Source organism: Salvelinus fontinalis, chromosome 36 (genome assembly GCF_029448725.1).
Source record: "Salvelinus fontinalis isolate EN_2023a chromosome 36, ASM2944872v1, whole genome shotgun sequence".
Taxonomy (NCBI): domain Eukaryota; kingdom Metazoa; phylum Chordata; class Actinopteri; order Salmoniformes; family Salmonidae; genus Salvelinus; species Salvelinus fontinalis.
Genome location: NC_074700.1, coordinates 21,492,560 through 21,519,354, shown reverse-complemented (window position 1 = coordinate 21,519,354; position 26,795 = coordinate 21,492,560). Strand labels below are relative to the sequence as shown.

The 26,795-nt window shown below is 41.3% G+C and overlaps 1 pseudogene; it reads right to left on the bottom strand.

Moving 5' to 3' along the window:
* Positions 1-268: 268 nt before the first annotated feature.
* On the bottom strand, positions 269-16,695 carry LOC129835478 (butyrophilin subfamily 1 member A1-like; annotated as a pseudogene).
* Between the last annotated feature and the right edge of the window lie 10,100 nt (positions 16,696-26,795).

Here is a 26,795-nt window from a genome sequence, read left to right as displayed (position 1 = left end):
TTGGCCAGGTGGGACGCTAGATGCCCATAAGAAGTTTTAACAGGCTTTTCAACTGTTTTCAAAACTCAGTTTTCCAAACGTATGCTCCAGTAGCCATTCTCTGAAATCATTGGGATGTTGTTTCTGTTCTCCATTGGCTCTTCTTCCCCAGGTAAACTTCCCAGTAGTGTTTACCTGTATCATATCCCTCCATTCCCAAGACACAGTGCTTTTCCTCAAACCTCTTCTCAGTTCCCTTCTCTCTCCATACTTGACAGATTTATTATATTCAGATACAGTGAGTTTGGGCTTTGAGGGTGTCAGTGTCCAGAGTCACATCCACTGAAAGAAAGAAAGGTTTGACTGATGAAGAAAGCTATAATAGTGTTCAACAAGATTTTTTAATAATACCTCATCTCTGTACCCCACACATACAATTATTTGTAACATCCTTCTTGTCTTGCAGTGAATTTCAAACAAAGATTCAACCACAAAGACCAGGGAGGCCTTGCAAAGAAGGGTACCAATTGGTAGATGGGAAAAAAGGTAAAATAAAGAAGACATTGAATATTGCTATAAGTATGGAGAAGTTATTAATTTACACGTTGGATGGTGTATCAATACACCCAGTTACTACAAAGATACAGGCATCTTTCCTAACTCAGTAGGCGGAGAGAAAGGAAACGGCTCTGGGATTTCAGCATGAGACCAAAGTTGACTTTAAAACAATTACAGAGTTTAATGGCTGTTAGTAGAAAACTGAAGATGGATCAACAACATTGTAGTTACCCCACAATACTAACCTAATTGACAGAGTGAAAAGAAGGAAGCCTGTACAGAATAAAAATATTCCAAAACATGAATCCTGTTTGCAATAAGGCACTAAAGTAAAATTGCAAATAAATGTGCCAAAGATATAAACTTTATGTCCTGAATACAAAGTGTTATGTTTGAGGGAATAGTCAACACACACACTGAGTATCACTCTTTATACACTACATGACCAAAAGTATGTGGACACATACTCATTGAACATTTACTTCCAAAATCATGGGCATTAATATGGAGTTGGTCCCCCCCTTTGCTGCTATAGCAGCCTCCACTCTTCTGGCAAGGCTTTCCACTAGATGTTGGGACACTGCTGTGGGGACTTGCTTCAATTCAGCCACAAGAGCATTGCTGAGGTCGGGCACTGATGTTGGGTGAATAGGCCTAGCTCACAGTTGGCGTTCCAATTAATCCCAAAGGTCTTTGATGGGGTTGAGGTCAGGGCTCTTGCAGGCCAGTCAAGTTCTTCCACACCGATCTCAACAAACCATTTCTGTATGGCCCTCGCTTTGTGCACAGGGGCATTGTCATGCCGAAACAGGAAAGTGCCTTCGCCAAATTGTTGCCACAAAGTTGGAAGCACAGACTCGTCTAGAATCTCATTGTATGCTGTAGCGTTAAGATTTCCCTGAAAAACAGCCCCAGATCATTATTCCTCATCCACCAAACTTTACAGTTGGCACTATGGATTTGGGCAGGTAGCATTCTCCTGGCATCTGCCAAACCCAGATTCATCTGTCAGACTGACAAATGGTGATGCATGATTCATCACGGGTTTCCACTGCTCTAGAGTCCAATGGCGGCAAGCTTTACACCACTCCAGCCGATGCTTGGATTTGCGCATGATGATCTTAGGCTTGTGTGCAGCTGCTCGGCCATTGAAACCCATTTCATGAAGCTCCTGACAAACAGTTCTTCTGCTGACGTTGTTTCCAGCAGCAGTTTGGAACTTGGTAGTGAGTGCTGCAACAGAAGGCAGCCGATTTTTACGTGTTACGTGCTTCAGCACTCAGCGGTCCCATTCTGTGAGCTTGTGTGGCCTACCACTTCGCGGCTGAGACGTTGTTGTTCCTAGCCATTTCCACTTCACAATAAAAGCACTTACTGTTGACCAGGGCAACTCTAGCAGGGCATACATTTGACAAACTGACGTTAGAAAGGTGGCATGCTATGACGGTGCCACATTGAAAGTCACTGAGCTCTTCAGTTAGGCCATTCTTATGCCAATGTTTGTCTATGAAGATTGCATGGTTGTGTGCTCGATGTTATGCACCTGTCAGCAATGGGTGTGGCTGAAATAGCCGAATCCACTAGTTTGAAAAGGTGTCCATATACTTTTGCATAAACAGTGTATTTGGAAAATATTCAGACCCCTTGACTTTTTCCACATTTTATTACGTTACAGCCTTATTCTAAAAAAATTTTTTTTTTTTTACATCTCATCAATCTACACACAATACCCCATAATGACAAAGTGAAAACAGGTTTTTAGAAACTTAAAATAAAATGTTTAAATTATATAAATACCTGACATACAATTATTCAGACCCTTTGCTATGAGACTCGAAATTGAGATCAGGTGCACCATGTTTGCATTGACCATGCTTGTGATGTTTTTACAACTTGATTGGAGTCCACCTGTGGTAAATTCAATTGATTGGACATGATTTGGAAAGGCAAAAACCTAGCCATGAGGTCGAAGGAATTGTCCATTGAGCTCCGAGACAGGATTGTGTCGAGGCACAGAACTGGGGATGGGTATCAAAACATTTCTGCAGCATTGAACACAGTGGCCACCATCATTCTTAAATGGAAGAAGTTAGGACCCACCAAGACTCTTCTTTGAGCTAGCCGCCCGTTCAAACTGAGCAATCGGGGGAGAAAGGACTTGGTCAGGTGACAGAGCTCCAGAGTTCCTATTTGGAGACGGGAGAAGCTTCCAGAAGGACAAACATCTCTGCAGCACTCCACCAATCAGGCCTTTATGGTATAGTGGCCAGACGGAAGGCACTTCTCAGTAAAAGGCACATGAAGGCCCACTTGGAGTTTGCCAAAAGGATTTCTGGTCTGATGAAACCAAGATTTAACTCTTTGCCAAATGGTTTGTGGTTTGTTGAGATCGGTGTGGAAGAACTTGACTGGCCTGCAAAGAGCCCTGACCTCAACCCCATCAAAGACCTTTGGGATCAATTGGAACGCCAACTGCCAAGTGCACCTTTAATAAGCTTATGTGTCGGCCTCACGGCCTTCGTCAGAGCTTTTGTGAATTATTTAGATTTTTTTTTACATTTGCACCCTTATGTAGACCTAGCCCCACCCACATCCATTCCACACATCGAAGGGGATTGGAGGCGAAGGAAAAACAAATAAGTGCTACCAAATATAACAATATGCATTTCATAAATATTACAAAAGTGTATAAAAAAAAAAGTGTATGTCCTCATTGTGGTTTTACAGACGTGTTTCATACGTCTTATTTATACACTTGGTAATATTTATGAAATGCATATTGTTATATTTGGTAGCACTTATTTGTTTTTTCTTCGCCTCCAATCCCCTTTGATGTGTGGAACGGATCTGGGTGGGGCTAGGTCTACATAAGGGTCCAAATTTCAAAAAAATTCTAAAATAAAAAATACAAAAATTCCTTAATCTAGACATACTAAATAAAAAGAGAGACCAACCTCTTTGCTGATGCATGACAAAGAGCACAGATGCAGTGATACACACAGGAATCACAAACGCAGAGATGTAGACCCGATCAGGTAAATTGCTGAGGTAGAACTCCTCTGTTATAGGAAAGAATTAGGGTCAAGGGTCAGTGTATTATACAGTATACTGAAGCAATCAAAAATATTAGACATGTCAGATTTACCACAGCAACAGATTATATCACTGTAGTCCCAGCCCCATTATCTGGATGATCTTTACATCTGACTGGTCATCAGCTCTCCCTACCCCCCAGTCCTAACCTTTACTGTTGGTAACTGAATAACAAACTAGGCCCTGGACTTCAAACTTATGCCAGCATTCTAGTGCCTAAAATAACTCACCAGTCATCTACAGTAATGGAGATTCTAGAATGGTTTCCCAGTCCTGTGACCTCACTACACATGTGACCCCCTCCAGTTGGTCATTCCCTATTCTCATGTGACTGGTGATGGAGTACAGGACACGCCCCTCCTACTGTTTGGGTCTCTCTGTCTCTGCTGAGGTGATCTCCTTCCCACAGCGGTCCGTCCACAGCATGTGAGACTCTGGGTACCAGTTCTCTGAGCTACAGCTGAGCTGGATGAAAACTCTGTTGTGCTTCCTTATGCAGATCCTGGGGAAACCGCCCTGCTCTGCTCAATTCAGCGGACAAAAATGTTATATCCTAAAACGTAACTGAATTTAGTATCTGTGTAGGGTGTGATTCCACCTTCTTTTAAAAAATGATAAATATATATTTATTTTTATAAATGTACTTATTTATGCAGTATTGGAGATTCTAAAATGGTTCCCCGGTTCTATGTATACACAATTATCAGTGGTGTAAAGTACTTAAGTGAAAACTATTTTAAAGTACTACTTAAGTAGTTGTTTGTGGTATGTGTACTTTACTTCACTATTTATACTTTTGACAACTTTTACTTTTACTTCACTACATCCCTAAAGAAAGAATGTGCTTTTTACTCCATACATTTTCTCTGACACCCAAAAGTACTCGTTACATTTTGACAGGAAAATGGTCCAACTCACACACTTATCAAGAGAACATCTCTGGTCATCCCTACTGCATCTAATCTGGCATAATCACAAAACACAAATGCTTGTTTGTAAATGATGTCTGAGTGTTGGAGTGTATCCCTGGCTATCCGTAAATAAAAAAGAAAAAGAAAATGGTGCCGTCTGTCTCACTTAATAGAAGGGATTAAAAAAAAAAAGTTTTATACTTAAGTACATTTTAGCAATTCCATTAACTTTTAATACTTAAGTATATTTAAAACCAAACTTTTAGACTTTTACTCAAGTAGTATTTTTTCTGGGTGACTTTCACCTATACTTTCACCTATATCTTTACTTTTACTCAAGTATGACAATTGAGCACTTTTTCCACCACTGACGATTATTAAATAATGTATATACACAGTGAGCTCAAAGTATTTTTGTTGTTTTGGGTCTATACCCCAGCACTTTGGATTTGAAAATATATAATTAATTTGAGGGTATTTTCAACCATAACAGTTTAGAAATTGCCACACTTTTTGTACATAGTCCCCTCATTTTAGGGGACCAAGAGTATTGGGTTAAATTCATTTATATGTGTATTAAAGTAGTCAAAAGTTAATATGAATCGTGAATAATGATGAATGAGAAAATTACAGATAGGGCTGTTATGGTGACGGTATTATCGCCACACCAGCATTCACGAGGCTTCTCCAGGCGCTGATTCTGCTGATGGTCATTAGTAGCCTACCAAACGTGCTAACTGCCTGGTACTCAGCAATCTATTGTCCATCTAATCACTCTGAAATCAATGCAAATGTAATCGAAATTCTAATCAAACACTTCATGAGAGCCCATGAGCTCATGTGGCGCAACATTTCTATAAGCTGTTCAATTGCGTGAGAAAAGAGTGATGGCCTCTATTAAAAAGAGGAGAGTCAAATCAGCTTTCATTAGACTAGGCCTACTATATTTATTTCTCAACTTTCCTAATATTAAGCACATTGCTTCTCTTTACAACAGGAGCACAGCCTACTTGGCTGGCAGTGAAAATGAAATACGGGAAAAGCATCCTCCCCTCGCTATTTTAGTGCAAAGATGACATGTATTTTTCCCCTGTTTCATGACAGGTGCATGATAATGGTTCAATCTAAATAAAAACTAATTTCAACATGTATCCTATTAAGTATATGTAAAGACAAGATTAAATCAAGAATAGTCTGATGGGTGAAAATATTAGCCTATCACTTGTGAATCATATTTTATCACTTGTGAATGATGCCCAGCGTAAGGCAAGAAACAATGGATGCTTTTTCAAATCATAGTCACACACCTCATGTAGCCTTGCCAACAGGCCTTTATGTTTTGATAAGGTTTGTATCACAACTAAAGTGGCCAAATAACTTCTTAAAACTAAGCACATTAATCTTCTTTACAACGGGTGTAGAGCCTAACTGATAAGCAACGTGTGAGTTTCAAGTTAAGAGAAGATCATTTTCACCATGAAAATACTACTTTATAATAAAAGAATTACATGCATAATCACATTTGCAGTCACTTTTGATCAGGGTGTTTTCCCACTAATGGAACATTTGAGCTTATAGCCTACTGCCATGTGCGCATAGTTGACCTTATAATGTGAAGAGATAGCTTAATTGTTTATTAGCATTTTAAACTAAATGTTCTGATGTGTTGCGTGAGCCTTATTGCATAAACATATTTTATGGATGCTAGTGGTTGTATTATTTTGAGATCTATCGCATCCCACAACTGTCCCAGAATATGTTTGGAATATTTATTTATTGCACAGAATAGAATAGGTTAACTGTTGTACTATGGGGGATAGTAGATTGACATATGGCTAGTGATTTTGCTGTCCGTTAGGTCTACTCATCTTGTTGGCTGACGAATAGTAATGTGGACAGTTCTTCCAATATCTTCAATATGTGCCTCGAAATTGGATAAGGACACGAGCAGTGAGCTCTCTCTCCCTGTTGTGTCTGTCTTCACTTGTAGCCAATGAGAAAGACCTGATTACGTGACAGAGAGCCGTGTGAGTGAGAGACGCTTCAGATTGCGCAGCACACTTAGGGAGAAGGGCACAACGCACCACGCCAGGACACGAAAGGCATGGATTTTTTTAGGGTGCCTTAAGGACACAAATGGGATGCCACTGAGAAATTTGAGGCATTATCAAATGACGGAGAGCAATGTGAGAGAGAGGTGCTTCGTAGCACGCAGCAAGCAGCAGGGAGAATGGAAATAGAATTATTATATTCAGCACAACGGCCACTGCCCACAAAGGGCATGGCTTTTTATAGGAGGCATTACGGCCATGCTAAGGGGATGTCGCCGGGAAATACGAGACATTATCAAGTGCTTGTCAAATTGTGAATCAGAGACTGATGAATTGTGTACAGTTTGCGCAAAAAACAAAGCCGAGCTCACGTGTTTAATGCAACATTTTTCAAATAATCATTAGTCGCATCATTCAGAATTAGAATGTATTAAAAATCACTCAAATAGTTTGGAGAAAATATCCTTTCTATTTTATTCAGCTTGGTTCAATTGTATTCTTCATATTTTAAAATAATGCCACTGAATTCTAATTAAATCTTGTCTGCTAAATGAACTAGTGTAGCCTACAGCCATATGGCATAGCCAGATCAGGACCTAACATTGTAAGGTTCTGCTTTTCTTTTCTTAGTCAACATTGTGGTCTTTTTCTTTTTGTTCTTGAATGTAGCCCTGTTTTTTTGTGGTCTGGAACGTAGTCCTGTCTTTCATTATTGTTCATTGATTTCACCTGTGTTTGTTTCTCACCTGGTCTCATCAGCTCCTTATTTAGTTCAGCTCTTTCTGTTTGTATGGTTAAGGTGTTTGTTTTTGACTGCCTGCCTGTGATTGACCATTGCCTGCCTGTGATTGACCATTGCCTGCCTGTGATTGACCATTGCCTGCCTGTGATTGACCATTGCCTGCCTGTGATTGACCATTGCCTGCCTGTGATTGACCATTGCCTGCCTGTGATTGACCATTGCCTGCCTGTGATTGACCATTGCCTGCCTGTGACCACGATTCATGCCTTCTGCGACGGCATAATAAACATCTGCTGCGCTCTGCGGGTGAATCTACACCTTTTTCGCCCTGAGTATTCCTTACAAACATAAGGACAACTTGGAGTATGCTATTCTGTTCTTCTGAGATAGACTACATTTTCTTAATATCATGTTTCTTTAGACAATTAAACTTTTTTAAATCTAGATGTTCAAAGGTCTGCATCAGTGGCTTGTTGGCTGTGTGGAAGACAGGAGATGCTTAATGTGTTAATGTTAATTACCTATCAATTACCGTGACACCGGCAGTTATTTGCTTGACAATCACCAGCTGACAAAATGTTCTGACCGCCACAGCCCTAGTTACAGGACCATGAATATCATACCGCCCCTAAAATGCTAACCTACCCTGTTACTGCAATGGTGAGAGATTAGCATGTCTTAGGGGTATGATATTTGTGCATCTGTAACTTTCTCACTCATGATTATTGAGGACTCTGCATAATCATGGTAGGATTACTAATTTGAACAAGCAGGAGCCTACAAGTGCACACCCTGGACTGGACACTCATCTAGCAATAAAAACAGATATAACAGAGGCTCCTTAATGCTAAGCAGAAACACATGAAGTCCTTTTTACAGCCTTTGGTATGACTCAGCCAGGGATTGAACTCACAACCTTCCAATCTCAGTGCAGACACTCTAACCACAAGACCACTAAATTGGTAACCTCATTGTCATTGTATCATATCAAATCCAAAGTGCTGGAGTACAGAGCCAAAATAACAAAACATTTGTCACCGTCCCAATTATTTTGGAGCTAACTGTATATACAGTTTCCTACCTAGTATATATACTCTTTATGAATATTTTTTATTTATTTTGTACTTTGACTTAACTTACATGTAACCAGTAACACAATGTCTGCTTCCTGAATCCAGTTCAAGTGGCTGGCTTGGCATTTGTAGCGCCCCTAATCTGACACCTTGACATTCTTCAACAGCAGTGATATGTTGCCTCTTTCCAGCTCCTGGGTGAACAGAATCACTCTGCCCTCATAGCCTCTCCCTTCTTCCCTAATTCTGTCTTCATATAGGTACAGGGACTCAGCAAAATGTAGATCTCTGATCCTCCTGATATCCATGGCAACTGCACTGGTTTGAGGAGAGAGATGACAGGGAAGGATGATGTCATGACCAGCAAAGGCAACTACAGGGTCAGGAGGGACTGAGAGGCTGAGGTCTAGAAGGAGGGAGGAGGAGAAAGTGTGACAGAACAGAAGGTATGAAGTAGGGGTGTGCCAACCTGAACATACTGGTATCCGGAATCGTATCCGGGAATTGACAGTTCACAGTCGCATCGTATGATAATCGTGATCAGAAAACACAAAGGTGTTTTAATATGCCTAAATAGATGTTGGCAAAATACCTCTTCCTGCATTTTTATAGACCAAATAAGCTGCAGATTAGAAGAGTCATGCAGAGGGGTATGTGTGGGTCCGTGAGTCCTGAACTTGCAGCAGTCATTGTCAGAATGCGCCTCGACGTTTAATATTTTCTGACACTCATTGGTATCAAACAAGACATGCAACCAGAGGTCTCTTCACAGTCCCCAGGTCCAGAACAGAGGCTGGGAAACAAACAGTATTAAATAGAGCCGTGACTAAATGGAACTCTCTGCCACCCCAAGTAACTCAATGTAGCAATAAAAACAGATATAAAAAAACAGATGAAAATACACCTTACGGCACGACGGGGACTGTGAAGAGACACACACATTTTTATGCTTTTTGTATTATACACTGAACAAAAATATAAAGATGATCCCGCAGGTGAAGGAAGTGGATGTGGAGGTCCTGTGCCAGCATGGTTACATGTGGTCTGCGGTTGTGAGGCCTGTTGGATGTACTGCCAAATCCTCTAAAACTACGTTGGAGGCGGCATATGGTGGATAATAAACATTAAATTATCTGGCAACAGCTCAGATGGACATTCCTGCAGTCAGCAGGCCAATTGCACACTCCCTCCAAACTTGAGACATCTGTGGCATTGTGTTGTGTGACAAAACTGTACATTTTAGAGTGGCCTTTTATTGTCCCCAGCAGAAGGTATAATGATCATTCTGTTTAATCAGCTTCTTGATATGCCACAACTGTCAGGTGGATGGATTATCTTGGCAAGGTAGAAATGCTCACTAGCAGGGATGTAAACAAATGTGTGCACAACATTTTATAGATACAAGCTTTTTGTGCGTATATAACAGTTCTGGGATTTTTTATTTGAGGTCATGGAAGTGTCTGCTGAATTTTTTATTTTATTTAACCTTTATTTAACTAGGGAAGTCAGTTAAGAACAAATTCTTGTTTACAATGACGGCCTGCCAAAAGACAAAAGGCCTCCTGCGGGGACGGGTTTAAAAAGAAAAGAAAAATATATAACTATAGGACAGAATACACATCACAACAAGAGAGACAAGACAACACTACGTTAAGAGAGACCTAAGACAACAACATAGCAAGGCAGCAACACATGACAACACAGCATGGTAGCAACACAACATGACTACAACATTGTAGCAACACAAAATGTTAGCAGCACAAAACATGGTACAAATATTCTTGGTTACAGACAACAGCACAAAGGGCAAGAAGGTAGAGACAACAATACATCACGCAAAGCAGCCACAAATGTCAGTAAGTGTGTCCATGATTGAGTCTTTGAATGAAGAGATTGAGATAAAACTGTCCAGTTTGATTGTTTGTTGCAACTTGTTCCAATCGCTAGCTGCAGCGAACTGAAAAGAGGAGGGACCCAGAGATGTGTGTGCTTTGGGGACCTTTAACAGAATGTGACTGGCAGAACGAGTGTTATATGTGGAGGATGAGGGCTGCAGTAGATATCTCAGACAGGGGGGAGTGAGTGCTAAGAGGGTTTTACAAATAAGCATCAAACAGTGGGTCTTGCAATGTGCAGTGATGTGTCCTATAAGGAGCATTGGTGGCAAATCTGATGGCCGAATGGTAAAGAACATCTACCTGCTCAAGACCACCCTACCCTGCTGATCTATAAATTATGTCTCCGTCATCTGAATCAGGGTTAGTTTGGCAGCTGGTGTGAAAGAGGAGCGATAACGGAAGAGGAAAACAAGTCTAGATTTAACTTTAGCCTGCAGCATTGATATGTGCTGAGAGAAGGACAGTGTACTGTCTAGCCATACTCCCAAGTACATGAATGAGGTGACTACCGCAAGCTCTAAACCATCAGAGGTAGTAATCACACCTGTGGGGAGAGGGGCATTCTTCTTACCAAATCACATATCCTTTGTTTTGGAGATGTTCAGAACAAGGTTAAGGGTAGAGAAAGCTTGCTGGCCGCTAAGAAAGCTTTGTTGTAGAGCATTTAACACAAAATCTGGGGAGGGGCCAGCTGAGTATAAGACTGTATCATTTGCATATAAATGGGTGAGAGATCTTCCAAATGCCTGAGCTATGTTGTTGATGTAAGTTGAGAAGAGCATTGGGCCTAGGTTCGAGCCTTGGGGTATGCCCTTGGTGACAGGCAGTGGCTGAGACAACAGATTTTCTGACTTTATACACTGCACTCTTTGAGAGAGGTAGTTAGCAAACCAGGCCAAAGACCCCTCAGAGACACCAATACTCCTTAGCCGGCCCACAAAAATGGTGTGGTCTACCGTATCAAAAGCTATGGCCAAGTCAATAAAAAATAGCAGCACAACATTGCTTAGAATCAAGGGCAATGGTGACATCATTGAGGACCTTTAAGGTTGCAGTGACACATCCATAACCTGAACAGATCCAGATTGCATACCAGAGACAATACTATAGACATCAAGAAAGCCAGCCAGTTAATAATTGACAAGTTTTTCCAACACTTTTGATGAACAGGGCTACATAGAAATAGGCCTATAACAGTTAGGATCAGATTGATCTCCCCCTATAAATAAAGGACAAACTGTATTTATTTTTTTAGAATGGCTGAATTGTGTTGTAAATGTATTTATGTATATGTGTCTATATTATGTATTTAATTTGTTGTGTTTTTTCCAGGAAGAGTAGCCGCTGCCTCGGCAGCACCTAATTGGGGATCCTAATAAATACTAAATAATTTACTGTTGTCATGACGTTGGCCTGGGGGTAGGTTTATGACAGTCATAAATACCTCTTTCCCCCTTTTTCCCTCTCCCTACTATAACTGATGTGACATAAGAAAACCCATTGGTTAACATAGAGATTCTGGGAACATCAGAAGTTGGGGGAAATGAACTATATTCTGGTAATCCGACCAACTGAACATATGCAGTGGTACTTAAGGTATATTATGTCAGTTCGGTTGCCCTCTGACACATTCTCATCAATGATAGAATGACATAAACTCTACTGTGGAAAGTCTAAACGTCAGAGGTATCGGATTCACATGGAATTGTTGTTTAATTCAAATGTTTGAATATGAAATTATTTGTGAAGAGATGAAATGTAATTTTAGCTTCCAAATGAGAGATTTGGGTTTTCATAAGTTTGGCCTCTGCTCAACCAGTGGCCCGCCCCTGTGAAGAGACATGGGTTATAAACTTTTCAGACACACCCCTCTCCCTCCACTATAAAAGCCATTGACAAAAATATAACTTCCTGTTCCGGGTACATTTAGAATGACGATCCGATGTCAGAATGGTTCAGATAATAACTACAGAACTAAGCCAACATCAGCATGGACTTTGGTTGTAAATGGTATGAACTTTGAACTCGTATTCACTACAGAAGTGATACCTCCTAGCCGTTGAGTTGGCAACAGCTGCTACAAACGCAGGTTAGGAAGGACAGTCAGAGTATCCCGTCTACTCCACAACGACGTTACCACATATCCAGTGACCACCAGAGACATTCTTTAAAGGACAGAGAACTCGGGTTGGCGATACGGTCTTCCATCTACCACCAACCTACTGAAGCGCAGCTCAGAGTAAATATTTATTGCATTTTCCTTCTTCAAATGGGCGGTAATTTAGAATGCATAAGATACTGTATTTACGATAACACAGCTTCGCCTATGTTCCAGTCTCCCGCTCTTTCACTAAAATCCCGCCCCTTTTCTTTGTGTAACAAGCTGTCATATCTGTTCCGCCGCTAGGGACGTTTTCCTTTATGACGGCAGTTTGTAATCAAGTTATGATTTAATTGTGTATGTGTGATTCTGTGTGATTAGGTAGGTATTTAGTAAATAAATAATTAAACCCAATTTTGTATTGCTGATTCAACTTGTTAGCCAGGATTCTTGCAGATAACCAAGGATTTACAACTTTCAGATGAGACTGAATAAAATGACGATTAATGTGACTGCTATGGATGTAAAATATTACTAAATCTTTAAGAGTTTATTCGAAAGATAACAGCTCTATAAATATTATTTTGTGGTGTCCCTCTCTAGTTAATTACATTTACATGATTAGTTCAATCAGGTAATATTAATTACGGAGAAATTATTTTATAGAATAGCATGTAATAGCAATTAATTTGGCATAGCCAAAGACACGACACTGTCAATCGCAAAGCACTTGGGTAGGCTACTTTTTGGCCCATCCTGCAAATTAACTTGGCATGCCTGACTTGCAATTGCATTTTAGGAACTTATAGGATACTTTAGATGTGCTTATTATTTTACAGTAAGTTACCGGCTACTGAGTTGCAGTGAAAATAGTAGAAAACACTTTCTGTGTATTTCTAGAGCTGAACTGTAATTTGCTAGTAAATATACAACAAACTTTATTCATGAAGTACACAGATTCCAATTCGAATTCCAATTATTTTCAATACTGGAAAACTAGGAGGTGGAATTTGTTTAAATTCTGAATTGACTGGAACTTAAATGGAAATCATCTTAGCATTGGTTAGCACACTTGGGACACAACCACACCTGGGATTTGAATTCACAACCTCTCCAGAGTCCAATGGCAGCGAGCTTTATACCAAGTCTCCATGGCTAGTTATATCTTTCAAAAAAGCAGCGGTAGAAAATAATATCTACACATACTGAGTAGTGTATGTTATAGACAGAAGCGGGCTACATGGCAGACCAATCCGAACTCATCTCTCGGCATGTTCAGCCCAACCATTATCTCAGCCAAACATGGCTAGTAGGAAGGTTCCTGTTTTTTTTGTGGCTAAACAAACTAGGATTGTAATTTCAAAATTGTACTCCTCTTTACAGATGGCGTACAAGTTTGTTATTAAGGCACATGAAAGTCCACATGTTCCAGAAGGCATTTCTGCCAACAAACGCATTTTGATATATATATTATTTTTTTAAATAAAAAACATTAAAATGCTGTGAAGTAGTGACGTACGCCTAGCTTCTTATAAAGTTTCACAAATTAAGGTACACTATATATACGAAAGTATGTGGACATCCCTTCAAATTAGTGGTTTCGGCTATTTCAGCAACACCCACTGCTGACAGGTGTATAAAACCAAGCACAGAGCCATGCAATCTCCATAGACAAACATTGGCAGTAGAATGGCCTTACTGAAGAACTCAGTGACTTTCAACGTGGCACCGTCATAGGATGCCACCTTTCCAACAAGTCAGTTCGTCAAATGTATGCAATGCTAGAGCTGCCCCAGTCAACTGTAAGTGCTGTTATTGTGAAGTGGGAACCTCTAGGAACAACAATGGTTCAGCCGCAAAGTGGTACGTCACAGAAGCTCAGAGAACAGGACAGCCAAGTGCTGAAGCGCGTACCACGTAAAAATCGTCTGTCCTCCGTTGCAGCACCCACTACCGAGTTCCAAACGGCCCCTGGAAGAAACGTCAGCACAATAAATGTTTGTTGGGAACTTCATGAAATGGGTTTCCATGGCCGAGCAGCCGCACACAACCCTAAGATCACCATGCGCAATGCCAAGCGTTGGCTGGAGTGGTGTAAAGTTCGTCGCCATTGGAATCTGGAGCAGTGGAAACACGTTTTCTGGAATGATAAATCACTCTTCACCATCTGGCAGTCCGATGGACAAATCTGTGTTTGACGGATGCCAGGAGAATGCTACCTGCCCCAATGCATAGTGCCAACTGTAATGTTTTTTGGAGGAGGAATAATTGTCTGGGGCTTTTTTCCATGGTTCTGGCTAGGCCCCTTAGTTACAGTGAAATGTTTACATTACTGCATACAATGACATTCTAGACGATTCTGTTCTTCCAACTTTGTGGCAACAGTTTGGGGAAGGCTCTTTCCTGTTTCAGCATAACAATGCCCCTGTGCACAAAGCGAGGTCGATACAGAAATGGTTTGTTGAGATCGGTGTAGAAGAAAATGCCTGACCTGCGCAGAGCCCTGACCTCAACCTCATCGAATACCTTTGGAATGAATTGGAAAGCCGACTGTGAGCCACACCCAACATCAATGCCTGACCTCTCGAGCAGGTACCCACCTACTGTTGAGCATGTAGTGTACCTCGATGAATGTTTGCTTTGTAAGGGCACACCTTAACATCATCATCATGGGTCTTGTTTCAGAGCCATAGAGCAGGTCATACTCAAAACTGAAGGTGTCGCATAAACTTAACTTACAGGTGGATCAGGTTTGTGAGTCATAGGAGATGGAAATCATATTACTTTTCTATTGTGGTGATTGTTTACCACATGATCCTGGTGCCATGAGGTACTGAAGCTACAACCAAGGAAATGTGAAAACGTAAATCAGCTGTAAATTAAAATAGAACCTGACATTCTCATCTAGAGAGAAAAAGGCAGTGGTTCAATGAGTTAATACTTGTTTGCAGTAGTGCAATTTTTTTTTTTCTCAAACAAGAGATGAAACACAGGTAGAAGTACAGGCAGTGCTTAATTTGACCCGGAATAGGATCCGGCACCTCTCAGATTTGACTTTGTTTGTTCCGCCACCTATTTGCCCGGATCCGGTACCTCTGGCGGAATGATTTATTAATTGTTTCACTGTATTGTAGACATTTTAATAAAAGCGATCAGCGTTAAATCAACTTGCCTCCTCCTTATTTCTTCCACCCCCCAGGAAGACTATCATGTAAAAGCGTGGTGATCCTTCTGTGTAATCATCCTATCCTGCCACACTGTTTCCAGACCTGCTATCTGATTTGTACATAGATGTTATGGAGAGGGCCAGTGGGGTAAGTTAACTGATCATGACACAGGTATTGGTGGTGGTGGTGGTGGTGGTGGTCAGCTAGTGAAGCGGTCCCTAAGTAATTATGTCACGTAGCTTAGGCTAGTCGTCTCCCTACTGAATTTGAATCGTGGGAAAGCCAAATAAAACATGGATAAAATTGATTACATTTTTGAAGTTAAAAAACCCCAGAGTACTGTCACTGAACGCGTATTAACAAATAACACGTGTGTTAACAGTATATACTTCATAGGAGGCTGGTGGGAGGAGCTACAAGAGGACGGGCTCATTGGAATGGAATAAATGGAAACATGGTTTCCATATGTTTGATGTGTTTGATACCGTTCCATTAATTCCATTCTAGCAATTACAATGAGCTATAGCTCCTCCCACCAGCCTCCTCTGACATATTTGTAATTTTTATTACCTGCAACAGATGAAGAGGCAGCGAAGATGACAAGGAAAGTTAACAAACAGATTTTGTGAATCAAAGGTTCCATGATGCACCTGTCAGGGAAACAAACCAGGTGCTTTTAATCATTGTATTTGTCAAATCATAATCCAGTCATATTTTACAAAATAAATATGTTTTCACTGTCCTATCTAAGTAATGTTTGCTTATAAAAAATACAAATAAATAATAGTGAAGCAATGTGTTTTTGTTTAATACAGTGACTAAAGGTATGGTCAAAATATACAATGGAAATACGTAACTGGACACATAAAAAATACCACTACTGTATGTAATATTAGATTTACATGACATGTATTTGTTTTGCAAAAGAAAATACCTATGAATATAACCTTTAAGAAATGAATTCACTAGAGCCTCTTACCTGACTGCTGGCACCAGGAAAGTATACTGGAGAGTCAGTTGTAGATATGAGAACACTTTCATTTTCCATCAATGACTGTAATACACACCCACATTTAGGAGGGGAAACACATTTCAAAAGATAGAATATAGTATGGTTTTCAGTTACTGTTAAAGCTGTCTTAACATGTACATTTTCTTTAGATTAACTTATCATGTATGTTAAAGTATAACGTCTACATACTGTGGCTCCCAGATCTATGGTAAACAAGCCCCATGTACAGGCTGCTGCAGGGGTAATGTGAGAGCAGTTCATGGTGAGTTTCTCTAATACGATGTAATACAAACCTGTTTGTGACAATATATGAGTGTTTATTCTGCTATGAATGCTGAAGTTTAGAGAACTCATCAATTTGTTCACAGTAAAATATCATTGTATCTGGTCATTTTCTCCAAAACTTTACAAAGGGTTGGTAACACGCTGATTGGTCGGCTATTTGAGCCAGTAAAGGATGCTTTACTATTCTTAGGTAGCGGAATGACTTCTGCTTCCCTCCAGGCCTGAGGGCACACACGTTCTTGTAAGCTCAGATTGAAGAGATGGCAAATAGGAGAGGCAATATCGTTCATTATCATCCTCAGTCATTTTCCATCCAAGTTGTCAGACCCAGGTGGCTTGTCATTGTTGATAGACAACAATCATTTTTTCACCTCTTCCACAATAACTTTACGGAATTCAAAATTACAATGCTTGTCTTTCATAATTTTGTCAGTTAAGCTCAGATTTGTCGGTTTAGAGTTTGTTGCTGGCATGTCATGCCTAAATTTGCTAATCTTGCAAATGAAAAAATAATTAAAAGTTGTTGTCAATATCAGAGGGTTTTGTAGTGAATGAGCCATCTGATTCAATGAATGATAGAGCCAAGTTTTCCTTCTTGCCCAACATTTCATTCAAGGTGCTCCAAAGAATTCCTCATCAAACCAAGGAGTTTCAACAGTTTTTACAGTAATTTTCTTAATGGGTGCATGCTTATTAGTAACTATAGTAAGCAATTTCAGAAATGTGTTGAGTGCAGCGTCTGGTTGCTCCTCATTACAAACCAGCAAATGGTCTTTACATCATCAACATAGGAATCACTACAAAACTTCTTGTTTGACCTCTTTTACACTATATTAGGTCCAGCCTTTGGAACTTTGGTTTTCCTAGATATGGCTAACATATTGTGATCACTACATCCGATCGATTTAGATTCTGCTTTAAAGCAGATTTATACAGCATTAGTAAAGATGTGATCAATACATGTGGAGGATTTCATTTCTGTGCTTTTTGTAAATACCCAGGTAGGTTGACTGATAACCTGAACCAGGTTGCAGGCACTGTTACAGTTTGAAGCTTTTTCTTGAGTGGGCATCTTGATGAAAGCCAGTCAATATTTAGGTCACCCAGAAAATATACCTCTCTGTTGATATCACATACATTATCAAGAATTTCACACATATTATCCAGATACCAGTGGGGGCTTCTCAGAGGAGGAAGGGGAGGGCCATTCTCCTCAGTGAATTTATTTTATTATATTGTGAAACAACAAAAAAGTTATCATTTTTAGATAGTATAAAACTATACTAAATAAATTCACGGCACCAAATAATAGATTTGGCGTAGCTGCTGGTGTAACTGCTAAACGGCTTACTGACTGTACACTATACTGCATGATTGTAGAGGGTTTACTAACGCGTAAGTTTTAGTAGCTATGTTGACTATGATGTGACAAGGATGTAGATTGTGTTTAGTGGTTAGCAGTCATGATATGAAGGTTTGGACTCTCCAGTTTACACCTGCTGTACCAGCATTCAGTTCAAGTGATATTGTTACGTCTGTTGTTGGAATGAGAGCAAGGCGCAGTGTGGTAAGTGTACATCTTTCTTTAATTCGATGAACACCAAAAAGAAAAGAAAAAGAGAAACGAACGTAACGTTCTGCAGGCTACACAGTAACTGTACAAAAACAAGATCCCACAATCAAAGGTGGGAAAAAGGGCTGCCTAAGTATGATCCCCAATCAGAGACAACGATAGACAGATGCCGCTGATTGGGAACCATACCCGACCAACAAAGAAATAGAAAAACTAGAATGCCCACCCAAATCACACCCGACCTAAGCAAATAGAGAAATAAAAAGGCTCTCTAAGGTCAGGGACTGACAGTACCCCCCCCCCCCCCAAAGGTGCGGATTCCGGTCGCAAAAACTGACTCCATGCGGGAGGGTTCGGGTGGGCATCTAGCCTCGGCGGCGGCTCCGGTTCGGGACGTAGACCCCGCTCCGCTCGCTGATCGTAGATCGTTGTCGCGGACTCCGGACTGGGAACGGTCGCTGGAAGCTTCGGACAGGGGACCGTCGCTGCAGGCTCCGGACTGGGGACCGTCGATGGAGGCTCCGGACTGGGGACCGTCGCCGCAGGCTCCGGACTGGGGACCGTCGCCGCAGGCTCCGGACTGGGGACCGTCGCCGCAGGCTCCGGAATGGGGACCGTCGCCGCAGGCTCCGGACTGGGGACCGTCGCCGCAGGCTCCGGAATGGGGACCGTCGCCGCAGGCTCCGGAATGGGGACCGTCGCCGCAGACTCCGGACTGGGCACCCTCGCCGCAGGCTCCGGACTGGGGACCGTCTCCGCAGGCTCCGGAATGGGGACCGTCGGTGCAGGTGCAGGCTCCGGACTGGGGACCGTCGCTGCAGGCTCCGGACTGCAAACCGTCGCGGGAGGCTCCGGACCTTGGATCGTCACTGGAGACTCCGTGCCATGGTTCGGCACTGGAGGCTTCGGGCCATGGATCGTCACTGGAGGCTCCGGGCCATGGATCATCACTGCAGGCTCGGGGCCATGGATCATCACTGGAATCTCCGGGCCATGGATCATCACTAAAGGCTCCGTGCCATGGATCACCACTGGAGGCTTCGGGCCATGGATCATCACTGGAGGCTTCTTGCGTGGAGCAGGCACAGGGCGTACTAGGCTGGAGACACGCACTGGAGGCCGGGTGCATGGAGCTGGCACAGGATATACTGGACCGTGGAGTCGCACTAGAGATCTGGAGAGTAGAGCTGGCACAACCCGTCCTGGCTGGATGCTCACTTTAGCCCGGCAAGTGCAGGGTGCTGACACAGGATGCACTGGGCTGTGCAGGAACACTGGAGAAACCCTGCGTAGAGCTGGCGCAGGATATCCTGGGCCGAAGAGACGCACCAGAGACCAGGAGCGCTGAGCCGGCACAATCCGTCCTGGCTGAATGCCCACTCGAGCACGGCAAATGCGGGAAGCTGGCACAGAGCGCACCGGGTTGTGGATGCGTACCGGAGACACAGTACGTGTAACCGCAAAGCATGGTGCCTGAAGGGTCACACGCTCCTTAAGGCGACTGTCTTGCTCCAGACTCCAATCCCTCCAAACTCTTTTGTCCCTCTCTACTGCTCAAACAGTCCAAGAATTCCTCCTCGGTCTCAGACTCACCCCTCAGCACCGACGCCCACGTCATCTGTCCCCTCCCCCCAGAAAATTTTGGGGCTGCCTCTCGGGTTTCCGTCATGTCATCTCCTCCTGATCACGCTGCTTGGTCCGTTATTGGTGGAATCTTCTGTTATGTCCGTTGTTGGAATGAGACGAAGGCGCAGCGTGGTAAGCGTGCATCTTTCAATATTTAGATGAGCACCAAAAAAAAAGGTAAACGAACGTAACGTTCTGCAGGCTACACAGTAACCGTACAAAAACAAGATCCCACAATCAAAGGTGGGAAAAAGGGCTGCCTAAATATGATCCCCAATCAGAGACAACGACAGCTGCCTCTGATTGGGAACCATACCCGACCAACAAAGAAATAGAAAAACTAAAATGTCCACCCAAATCACACCCGGTCCTAACCAAATAGAGAAATAAAAAGGCTCTCTAAGGTCAGGGCGTGACAGATATACATGCAGGCTTGAGTGTATTCATTTATGTAAGCTAATGTGAAGTGTTTTCTGGTGCAATAATACATCTAATAGTACATTCAACAGTGGAGTGTAGTAGGTTTCCTTTGTACATTTTGTCAACATATGTGTTGTTTTTGTTGTCTGTAAACTTTACTTTACATACGAACAAACACATAAAAAGGGATTACTCTACCTCATATTGAAAGTGGTAGAAACTTTGCTATCGATATTTCAATTGAGTTTTTGCAAAGCAATGGTGTCAAGAAACTGGATTGATTTCATCACACTTACAGGATCTGGTCCTATGTTCCCTGACAGGTGCATCATGGGACGTTTGATCCACCAAGTCTGTTTGCTCACTTTCGTCATCATCTTTGATGCCATCTGTTGCAGGTATACCTTAGCCAGATACATTTAAACTCAGTTTTTCACAATTCCTGACATTTGTTAGGATCACCACTTTGTTTTAAGAATGTGAAATGTCAGAATAACAGTAGCAAGAATGATTTATTTCAGCTTTTATTTCTTTCATCACATTCCCAGTGGGTCAGAAGTTTACATACACGCAATTAGTATTTGGTAGCATTGCCTTTAAATGATTTAACTTCGGTCAAATGTTTCGGGTAGCCTTCCATATGCTTCCCACAATAGGTTGGGTGAATTTTGGCCTATTCCTCCTGACAGAGCTGGTGTAACTGAGTTAGGTTTGTTAGGCCTCCTTGCTCGCACATGCTTTTTCAGTTCTCCCCACAAATTTTCTATAGGGTTGAGGTCAGGACTTTGTGATGGCAACTCCAATAACTTGACTTTGTTGTCCTTAAGCCATTTTGCCACAACTTTGGAAGTATGCTTGGGGTCATTGTCCATTTGGAAGACCAATTTACGACCAAGCTTTAACTTCCTGACTGATGTCTTGAGATGTTGCTTCAATATATCCACATAATTTACCTGCCTCATGATGCTATCTATTTTGTGAAGTGCACCAGTCCCTCCTGCAGCAAACCACCCCCACAACATGATGCTGTCACCCCGTCCTTCACGGTTGGGATGGTGTTCTTCGGCTTGCAAGCCTCCCCCTTTTCCTCCAAACATAACGAAGGTCATTATGGCCAAACAGTTCTATTTCTGTTTCATCAGACAAGAGGACCTTTCTCCAAAAAGTACGATCTTTGTCCCCATGTGCAGTTGCAAACCGTAGTCTGGCTTTTTTATGGTGGTTTTGGAGCAGTGGCTTCTTCCTTGCTTAGCGGCCTTTCATGTTATGTCGATATAGCACTCATTTTACTGTAGATATGGACCCTTTTGTATCTTTTTCCTCCAGCATCTTCACAAGGTCCTTTGCTGTTGTTCTGGGATTGATTTGCACTTTTCGCACCAAAGTACGTTCATCTCTAGGAGACAGAACGCGTCTCCTTCCTGAGGGGTATGACGGCTGTATGATCCTATGGTGTTTATACTTGCGTACTATTGTTTGTACAGATGAACGTGGTACCTTCAGGCATTTGGAAATTGCTCCTAAGGATGAACCAGACTCTGGGATTGTTCGGGACGCTAGCGTCCCACCTCGCCAACAGCCAGGGAAATTGCAGGGCGCCAAATTCAAAACAACATAAATCGCATAATTAAAATTCCTCAACCATACAAGTATTTTACACCATTTTAAAAATACACTTCTCGTTAATCCAACCACAGTGTCCAATTTCAAAAAGGGTTTTCGGCGAAAGCAGAACATATCATTATGTTAGGTCAGCAACTAGTCACAGAAAGCATTCAGCCATTTTCCAAACAAAGAGAGGTGTCATAAAAAGCAGAAATATAGATAAAATGAAACACTAACCTTTGATGATCTTCATCAGATGACACTCCCAGGACTCAATGTTACACAATACATGTATGTTTTATTCGATAAAGTTCATATGTATATCCAAAAACCTCAGTTTACATTGGCGCCATGTTCAGAAATGCCTCCAAAACATCTGGAGAATTTGCAGAGCCACATCAAATAACAGAAATACTCATCATAAACGTTGATGAAAGATACATGTTTTACATAGAATTAAAGATAAAATTGTTCTTAATGCAACCGCTGTGTCAGATTTCAAAAAAGCTTTACGGCAAAAGCACAAAATTCAATAATCTGAGAATAGCGTTCAGCCACAAAAGCTAGCCATACAGTTACCCTCCAAGTTGTGGAGTCAACAAAAGTCCTAAATAGCATTATAAATCTTCACTTACCTTCGCTGATCTTCGTCGGAATGCACTCCCAGGACTCCCACTTCCACAAGAAATGTTTGTTTTGTTCGATTACGTCCATATTTATGTCCAAATACCTCCGTTTTGTTCGCACGTTTAGTTAACTATTCCAAAGGCACTATGCACGAGCGCTAAATCCAGAAAAGTCAAAAGAGTTCCATTACAGTTTGTAGAAACATGTCAAACGATATTTACAATCAATCATTAGAGTCTTTTTATAATAAATCTTCAATAATATTCCAACCGGACAGTAGCGTATTCATTACAAAGGAAAAAGAGGGAACGGCGCGCCCGTGTGATCGCGCAGTAAACAACTGATTGGCCACAGCCTAGTCCACTTGTTGAAACAGCTCTTATTCGACCCCCTTCCACAATAGAAGCCTCAAACAACTTTCTAAAGACTGTTGACATCTGCTGGAAGCCTTGGGAAGTGCAATATGGCCCCATAGACACAGCATATTGGATAGGCAATCACTTAAATGAAACTACAAACCTCAGATTTCCCAGTTCCTGGTTGGATTTGTCTCAGGTCTTTGCCTGCCATATGAGTTCTGTTATACTCACAGACATCATATAAACAGTTTTAGAAACGTCAGAGTGTTTTCTATCCAATACTACTAATAATATGCATCTATTAGCATCTGGGACAGAGTAGCAGGCAGTTTACTCTGGGCACCTTATTCATCCAAGCTACTCAATACTGCCCCCCTGTCAACAAGAAGTTAAAGGCACAGTTAACTTAGTGTATGTAAACTTTTGACCCACTGGAATTGTGATACAGTGAATTCTAAGTGAAATAATCTGTCTGTAAACAGTTGTTGGAAAAATGACTTGTGTCATGCAAAAAGTAGATGTCCTATCTGACTTGCCATAACTATAGTTTGTTAACAAGACAATTGTGGAGTGGTGGAAAAACAAGTTTTAATGACTCCAACCTAAGTGTATGTAAACTTGCGACTTCAACTGTAAATATGAAAAGTTTTGGATATAGTAGCCTAAGATATAAAATTGCTGTGCAAGCAAAACACATGTCTCCTCTCACCCTCCAGAGCCTTATTGTCCCTCCTGACGCTGTGTTAGCCTCTACTGGTCATGACAACATCCTTCCCTGTCACGTCTCCTCGAAACCGTCCTGTTGCAATGGATATCAGGTGGTTCAGAGAGGGACATTGTGCTGACCCACTGTACCTCTATGAGAACAGAAAGGGGGAAGAGAGGCTATGAGGGCAGAGTGAGAGACAACATACTGTATCATTGCTGTTGAAGAATGTCAAGATGTCAGATGGGAGGTACTACAAATGCCAAGCCAGCTACTTGGATTGGATTCAAGAACCAGCCGTTATGCTACAGGTTACACGTAAATTAAGACAAAGTATTTAGTGAAGTTAATAATTCAGTGTGGTGCTTACTGTAATTCAGTGTGGTGCGTACTGTAATTCAGTGTGTCTGGTACACAAATCATCAAAAAGGATCCTTTATGATATGGTAATACTGTTCTTCTGCCCATCTTGAGCAGAGCAGGGCAGTGTCCCCAGGATCTCCATGAGGAAGCACCACAGAGTGTTCATCCAGCTCAGCTGCAGTTCAGAGAACTGGTACCCAGAGCCTAACATGCTGTGGACAGACTGCAGTGGGAAGGACATCATCTCAGCAGAGACAAAGAGACCCAAACCAAAGCAGGGGGGGATCATGTACTCCATAACGAGTCACGTGAGAATAAGGATAGACCAACTGGAGGGGATCACCTGTGTAGTGACGTCACAAAACTAGGAAACCAAGATGGAGTCTGCACTGATGACTGGTGAGTTTAGGCACTGGGTTATATTGTCAGCCAATGCCCTATTGAAATTAGCTAGGTCCTTTTTTAAATCAAGTTTATAATGCTTCAGCTTGGTACATGTGGTGGTACACTTAGTTGTCATTTGACCCTGATTGTTTCCTATAGAGGAGTTCTACCTCACCATTCTCCCTGACTGGGTTTACAGTATGTTAGGCCCCAATGCATTCAGTTACAGATAAAGGCCTGAACCACACTGTAGGTTCACTTAGAATCTAAATTGACACACACAAACCGCATCTTGCAGACATTGTATTTGGAAACTGACATGAAAGCTACATAGATTCTTCAGTGACGTTTTTCTTTAATTGATTCAACCTGTACATGTCTGTGAAACTTCTACTTGGTACTCTTCCCGGATCCGGGAACACCCTCATCAGTAAAAAAGCTGACTAGCATAGCCTAGCATAGCGCCACAAGTAAATATTAGCATCTAAATATCATGAAATCACAAGTCCAAAACACCAGATGAAAGATACACATCTTGTGAATCCAGCCATCATTTCTGATTTTTAAACGTTTTACAGGGAAGACACAATATGTAATTCTATTAGCTAACCACGATAGCAAAAGACTCACCTTTTTTTCCCACCATTTTTTTACTGCATAGGTAGCTATCACAAATTCGACCAAATAAAGATATAAATAGTCACTAACCAAGAAACAACTTCATCAGATGACAGTCTAATAACATATTTATTGTATAGCATATGTTTTGTTCAAATATTGTGCATATTTCAGGTATAAATCATAGTTTTACATTGCAGCCACCATCACAAAATCTCACCAAAGCAGCTAGAATAACTACAGAGACCAACGTGAATTACCTAAATACTCATCATAAAACATTTATGGAAAATACACCGCATACAGCAAATGAAAGACAAACATCTTGTGAATCCAGCCAATATTTCAGATTTTTTAAGTGTTTTACAGCGAAAACCCAATATAGCATTATATTAGCTTACTACAATAGCCAACCACACAGCCGCATTGATTCATGCACGTTAGCGATAGCGAATAAACCAGAAAAAGATATTATATTTTTCACTAACCTTCTCAAAACTTCATCAGATGACAGTCCTATAACATCATATTACACAATACATATATGGTTTGTTCGAAAATGTGCATATTTAGCGGCACAAATCGTGGTTATACAATGAGAATAGTAGCCAAACTGCAAACAAAATGTCAGGAGAAATCTTGGGAGAGGCACCTAATCTAATCAATAACTAATCATAAACTTGACTAAAAAATACAGGTTGGACAGCAAATGAAAGATACATTAGTTCTTAATTCAACCGCTGTGTTAGATTTTTAAAATTAACGTTACTACGACATACAGCGTGCGTTAAAGCGAGACCGCACCGAAATTAATGCCGGAATAATAGTTTAACATTTTTCAACAGAAATACAAATTAACATCATAAAAAGTTCTTACTATTTGATGAGCTTCCATCAGAATCTTGTGCAAGTTGTCCTTTGTCCAGAATAATCGTTGCTCGGTTGTAGATTGTCGTCTTCAACTTTGGAATTAGCAGCAAACATTAGCCATGTGGCGAAGACGTGTCCAACTCACCATAACGCAGCACAAATAAAATACCAAAAATCGCAATATACTGATATAAACTGATATAACGCGGTTTAAAATAACTACATTATGATGTTTTTAACACCTATATCGAATAAAATCAGGGCCGGATATATCTAACGCCTATAACGAGAGCTTTTCAGAATGCAATCCTGAGGTCTGTCTTGCGCCATGACGAACGTTGAAAAGACTGCACACCCGGTTCCAAGAGCTTTTGTACGGCCTCAGATCTACCTAGACACCCCATTCCAATTCTCACTGCTTACTGACATCTAGGGGAAGGTGTATGCAGTGCATGTCGACCCATAGATTACATGCAAATTAATAAACTGACCCTGGAACAGAGTGCCCGATTTCAGATTTCTTTTGCAGTTTGCTGCAAAATTAGTTCTGTTTTACTCACAGATATAATTCAAACGGTTTTAGAAACTAGAGAGTGTTTTCTATCCAATAGTAATAATAATATGCATATTGTACGAGCAAGAATTGAGTACGAGGCAGTTTAATTTGGGAACTAATTTGAAATGGCGCCCCCCTATTGAGAAAAGGTTTTAAGCTTATGGTTTGGGTAAAAAAAGTTGGGTATTTCACAAGTATAGATATTATACATATTATTA